Genomic DNA, 6,746 nt, shown 5'->3' with positions numbered 1-6,746 from the left:
GAAAAGTCTCTCACGGGCCTCCCTCCCTCCCCCAATCCTTTCTTCTCAACCTTCTAAACTGCCTGCATTATATGATGCTGACCTGACTTTTCTTTAATAAAACTGCAATTTGGCTGTTTATAGCCTCCCTTTTTTAAAGTCCTTAGAGATGATTCACCGAGGAAACCACCTTAATCTTTTAGACTTCTAGACCTACAAAAACCATGTTGATCATGTTCACTGTTTTGTGTTTCCCCTCCTAGAAAGCAGAAAACTTGAGAAAATGGCACCTCAATTTCTTGACTCTCAGTTGTGTGCCAACCTGTGACATTCATTTGAAACTGAATGGAAACTGAATTTTTTCTTCTTTTTGTGCTAAGACTCTGATCTTCATGATTATTGCTTGGTGGAACTCAGCATGTTTCAGTCTCAATACATTGAAATCTGCAAAGTTCAGTTCACAGGATATGTAGTCATCACTCAAGGTCTACTAGAATTATGTGTCTAGACTAGAGGAAGAAGTTTGGAAGCAGGAGACACACATGTGAGCCCCGGCCTTGTCAATAACCAGATACGTGACCTTGGGCAAATCACTGAACTGTTTTTAGTCTCATTTCCTTCATTTGTAAACTTCAGCTAGTAAGCCCTGACCTACCTACCTTCCAGGCCTGTTGAAGCCTAAAATAAAATAATGCATATGAAAACACCATGACTTCTTGCACTCTTCAGTTTATCCTTTGTATCATTACTGCAGAAGAACATAAATTACCTAGCCCCTGGTGCAAACAGCTCCTAAGTAGACATTTTGAACATCAGATGGCCAGATAATGTTGCTTCTTTACTGATAAAAATTGCTGCTAGTAGCAGGGATCTTATTCTTCCTTCCAGTTAGTGGGAGCATGATTATGTGGTGGAAAAGGTACTGGGTAGAACTTGAGATTCCTGAATTCTATGCTGGTTCTGCTGTTAAATTGCTGTGTGATATTAAAAAAAGATCATACCCCCTCTCTTTAAGCTGAAGGGATTGAGCTACTTGATTTCTTAAGTTTCTCTACAGTCGGCAAATTCTATGACTACTTCCTACAAAGGGTGCTAAAAAGAGCATATGTGCAAACAAAGGCTTGATGGTAGAGATGAACCAAGTGAAAATAATGCTATGGAGAAGAATCCAGGAATGTTTTTCTGTGTGTGGGAGCTTGTGCGCACATGGTGTGTCCGACCGACAGATAATGAATGCACTCTAAAGTATGTTAAATTGCCTGTGGGGGAAAAAAGGTGGAAAGTCCAGTAGGCAGGTAAAAATAGGAAACTGCATTATAAGAGAGGGGTGGTGATTGATAATCCACATTTGGATTATAGTTGAAGCCATTTGGAGTGTATAATCTCACCCGGGGCACCACAATGATAAAAAAAAAAAAAAAAAGCCGGATTTAAATGGAATCTTGGATTATGCTAATATTTAAAAGTCAAGAAGGATCACAAAGGATCTAAAAAGGAACAGACCGAGGAGGTGGGCAAAAGGCCAATCAGCAGAAACAGGGAGAGAAATTAAAAACAGGCTGTTTACTTCCACCTCATTAAAAAAAATCCTCACAAGTCTTTTCTTCATTAGAAATCTATTGACCAGTTTATCTTTTTGGAAGGAAGAAGACTAAAATAGCAGTCCTTCCCTGAACTTTTTTTTTTAAACTTCCTTAGCTCCATCTTTTGTAAACTTGAATTTGAATACAATTTCCCTCATAGCAGTGCCTCTAAATCCTTTCTGAATTAAGGATTCTTTTGAGCTTCTAGTGAAATCTATGCATTCCCTCCCCTAGAGAGCTACACATCATCATGCAATGTTATACTCAATTTGGGCTGAGACTTATAGACCATAGCTTCAGAATCCTTGCTCTAATGAAATATAAGATTTTTTTATTGTGGTAAAAAAAAACATAACATGAAATCTACCCTCTTAACAAATTATTATTTATTTATTTTTCCTCCTAATAAATTTTTAAGTGTACAGTATGGTATTGTTAAGTATATGCACAATGTTGTACGGTGAATCTCTAGGACATTTTCAACTTGCACGACTGAAACTTTATACCCATTGAACAGCAACACCCATTTCCACCTTTCCCCAGCCCCTGGCAACCACCATTCTACTTTCTACTTCTGTGAATTTGGTGACTACTTTAGATAACTCATATAAATGGAATTACGCAGTATTTGTCTTTTTGTGACTAGCTTATTTCACTTAGCCTAATGTTCTCAAGGTTCATCCATGTTGTAGCTTATGACAGTATTTCCTTTCCTTTAAAAGGCCAAATAACATTCTATTGTATGCACGTACCACATTTTCTTTAGCCATTTATCAGTCAGTAGGCATTTAGGTTGTTTCCACCTTTTGGCTACTGTGAATAATGATTCAGTGAACACAGGAGTGCAAATATTTCAAGATCCTGTCTTAAATTCTTTTGGATAAATACCCACATGTGGGATGGCTGGCTCATTTGCTAGTTCTATTATTCATTTTCTCAAGAAACTTCATACTGTTTTCCATAGTGGCTACCCCATTTTTACATTCCCACCAACAGTTCACAAAGATTACAATTTCTCCACTTCGTCACCAACACTTGTTGATATAGATGTCTTTTTTTTTCAACAGTGGCCATCCTAACAGGTGTGATGTGATATGCATTGCGTTTCCCTGATGATTAGTGATATTGAACATCTTTTCATATACCTGTTAGATATTTGTATGTGTTCTTTGGATAAATATCTATTCAAATCCTTTGCCCATTTTTTAGTCAAGTTATTTGTTTTTTTGATTTTGGGGTTTTTTTTTTCTTTTTTTGCTATTGAGTTGCAGAAGTTCCTTATATATTTTGGATATTAAGCCCTTATGAGATATATGGTTTGCAAATATTTTCTTTCATTCTGTAGGTTGCTTATCATTTTGTTCTTTTTGTTTGTTTGTTTTGCTGTGCAGAAGTTTTTTAATTGATGTAGTCTGAATTGTTTACTTTTGCTTTTCTTGCCTATGCTTTTGGTGTCATATCCAAGAAATCATTATCAAGACCAATGTCATAAAGATTTTCCCTTATGCTTTCTTCTAGGAATTTTATGGTTTCAAGTCTTACATTTAAGTCTTTCATCCATTTTGAGGTCATTTTTGTGGGTGGTGTAAGATAGGGGTCCAGTTTCATTCTTTTGCATGTGAATATCCAATTTTCCAATAGTATTTATTAAAGAGACTATCTTTTCCCCATAGTGTATTCTTGGTGCCCTTGTTCAAGATTAGTTGACCACATATGCTTGGATTTAATTTCTGGGGTTTCTATTCTATTCCATTGATTTATTTGTCTATTTTTATGCCAGTATTATACTGTTTTGATTACTATAGCTTTGTAATATAGTTTGAAATTAGGAAGTGTAACGCCTCCAGCTTTGTTCTTCTTTCTCAAGATTGCATGGGCTATTCAAGGTCTTTTATAGTTCCATACAAATTTTAGGATTGTTTTTCCTCTTTCTGTGAAAAATGCCATTGGAATTTTGATAGAGATTGCATTATATCTATAGATTGCTTTTGGTTATATGGACATAACATGTTTTTATTTAAAGAGCTCACATATATTATTGAAATGATGTTTCAACAGAAAATGTAACAATTCATTCATTCAATGAGTTTAATTTGCCCTAGATTGAGAGAACAACGGCTAAATGCTAGGCATTCTGCAAGAACTTTCCATACATTATTTGCAATGATTTCAATGACCTGCAAAGTAGGTGTTTTTAACTGTTTTCCAAATGAAAAGTGAGTGAGTTTCCAACTGAGCCAGGAAGTGGTAAAACCAGGATTACAAGGCAAGGAGCCTGGAGAAGCATCCTGTGATAACTTTTTAAATCATGTCTCTGTTGTATTTTCCTCTTTTGCAAGGGAGGCAAGTGATTGGAATCTTCCATTCTGCTCTCTTCATGTTTCCACTTGGGAGAACTTCTGCTAGAATAACTCACTTGGCCTGTTTCTCCACCCCTGGGGGAGTTAAAAATTCTGTCTAGTTAAGTGAGAAGAGTATTAGGAAGCCTATTATTATTGCCTATATATTCCCTATCCACCAATCCAGCTCTTAACAGTAATAAACAGATATTTTTCCTCTCTGCCTCTCTGTTTTCTGTGTTTCTGTTTGTTCTAAACTTGAGAGTAGATGAGATAGGTGTTATTTCTACATAGTTTGTGTGTCTTCCATCTACTTATATATTCCATACTGTCTCCTGAATGTCTATATGGGCCTATTTCTGTTTTTTTTTTAAGAATTTATTTATTTATTTATTTATTTATTTGAGAGGGAGCAGGGGGAGGGGCAGAGGGAGAAGGACAAGCAGACTCCCTGCTGAGTGGGGCTCCTTGCTGACATGAGGCTCAATCCCAGGACCCTAAGATCATGACCTGAGCCAGGGTCAGATGCTTAACTGACTGAGCCACCCAGGCAACCCTATATGGGCCTATTAACACAGCACTGATTGAATAAACATCTCTGTGTGCACATCTGTCTCCAAAGAAGACATCCAGATGGCCAACAGACACATGAGAAGATGCTCAACATCACTCATCATCAAGGAAATGCAAATCAAAACCACAATGAGATAACACCTCACACCTGTCAGAATGGCTAAAATAAAAAAACTCAAGAAACAACAAGTGTTGGCAAGGTTGTAGAGAAAAAGGAACCCTCCTGCACTGTTGGTGGGAATGCAAACTGGTGCAGCCACTGTGGAAAACAGTATGGAGTTTCCTCAAAAAGTTAAAAAAAGAACTACCATATGATCCAGTAATTCCACTACTGGGTATTTACTCAAAAACATATAAAAACATTAATTCAAAAAGATATATGTTCTCCTATGTTTATTTATAATAGCCATTTTATGGAAGCAGCCCCAGTGTCCACTGATAGATGAATGGACAAAGAAGATGTGATATAAACACACACACACACACACACACACACACACACACACACACACACACACACAGGAATATTACTCAGCCATGAAAAAGAATGAAATCTTTCCATTTGCAACAACTTGGATGGAGCTAGAGAGTATAATGCTAAGTGAAATAAGTCAGAGAAAGACAACTACCATATGATTTCACTCATATGTGGAATTTAAGGGGAAAAATGAACAGAAGAAAAAAAGAGAGAGAAACCAAGAAACAGACTCTTAACTCTAGAGAACAAACTAGTGGTTACCAGAGGGTAGATGGATGAGGGGAATGAGTGAAATAGGTGATGGGGATTAAGGATTGCACTGGTCATGATGAGCACCGAGTAATGTATAGAACTGTTGAAACACTATCTTGTACACCTGAAACTAATATAACGGTGTCTATTAATTAAATGGAATTAAAATTAGAAAAATAAAATAAAACAAGATGGGAAAAAAATTTTTAAAAGAAAGTATGTGTGGGTATTAGGCCCAAGTTCCATATGATCCTGAAGGGAGTTTGATCTGAGTGTCTTCAGGAAAGAGACAGAGAGAGAATGAAGAACACTCCTTGAATTAGGCTTTGAGGCCATCTTCCCATAGTTATATCACAATAATCGTTGCCCTTCTCCCCTCAAAGCAGGCTCTACCTGGAAAGGCTGCTTAATCCCATTTCTGTACCTTTTCTTCCACCTGGAGCCACAGACTTCCTTCTTCCTGTGTGTGTACTAGCAGTCACCATTTAAGAAACCATTTCTGTTCTGGCTCAGAGAGTGTTTACAGATTATTTACTGACTAGGGAAGTTCTCATTTGTCATAGGCAAATTATCACATTAGAGAAATCTAACCTGTGTTTTGTAATTGTTACCTAGTGTTTTATGGCACGTACTCAGTGAACTTTTATCAAGTCATCTTCTTTATTTCATCACAGTCTTGGGAAAAATAAGGTAAGAGAATAAAAGTCACCATCTTATAGGTGAAACCAATGGGAAAATAGATTCATTGCTTTACTAATCATCCATCCATGCTTCCCTGGAAAATTGAATATTGGTGGGCCCCAATTATTCCTGGACCAGGGGACCCACAGGCAAAATGGGACCCAGAGCATTTTTTTAATGAAAGAGATTTTTTTCATAAATAATATCAAAAGTTGTCCATTTTTAATCTCATCAATTAAATCTTCTGGACTATTCTTCTTGGATTTCTATGGCTCCTCTTCCTTCCCTTCCCCATTTATCCCCACCCTGCCCAATAATTACCCTAGCTCTTCTGAATGTTTCTCACAGAGGAGAGATCTGGGGCAATGATAATTATCAGTGGAGAGGGAAACAAAGTCTAATGTTTCAGGTATTATTCATATACAGATTGCATGAAAACAATAGCAAGCTCCTCCCTCCAACCTAGCTCTACATCTGAGGGTGTGTTGGGGGAGTACAACAAAAGACAATTTTAAGTAGACTATCCTACTAAAGAGTCTGATTCCTGCAGAATTTTGCATAGGGCTAGTGAAAGATTTTATGGTTAAGGCCTGTTTCTTTTGCGTTAAAGTGACTATAAAATTAGTATACAAAGTACTATAGCTTTATTTAACTATTTTAGTTAAATAAATCCTTGTAAGTACATGATGTTAAAGAAATATGGAGTTTTAGTTTCTCCTTGGGTAACTTTATAAAGATTCCTCCTATTGCCAAGGTATCCCATTCGGATCATGCTATGCTTTTATCCACCCAGAAAAAAATATCAATTGTCTCATGGAATCTCAGAATTTTGGCATGGTCTTTTGTTTGAGACTATAGAGT

The sequence above is a fragment of the Zalophus californianus genome, chromosome X (genome assembly GCF_009762305.2).
Source record: "Zalophus californianus isolate mZalCal1 chromosome X, mZalCal1.pri.v2, whole genome shotgun sequence".
NCBI classification, from domain to species: domain Eukaryota; kingdom Metazoa; phylum Chordata; class Mammalia; order Carnivora; family Otariidae; genus Zalophus; species Zalophus californianus.
The sequence above is the reverse complement of the archived record's forward strand: the minus strand, read 5'-3'. Positions refer to the sequence as shown.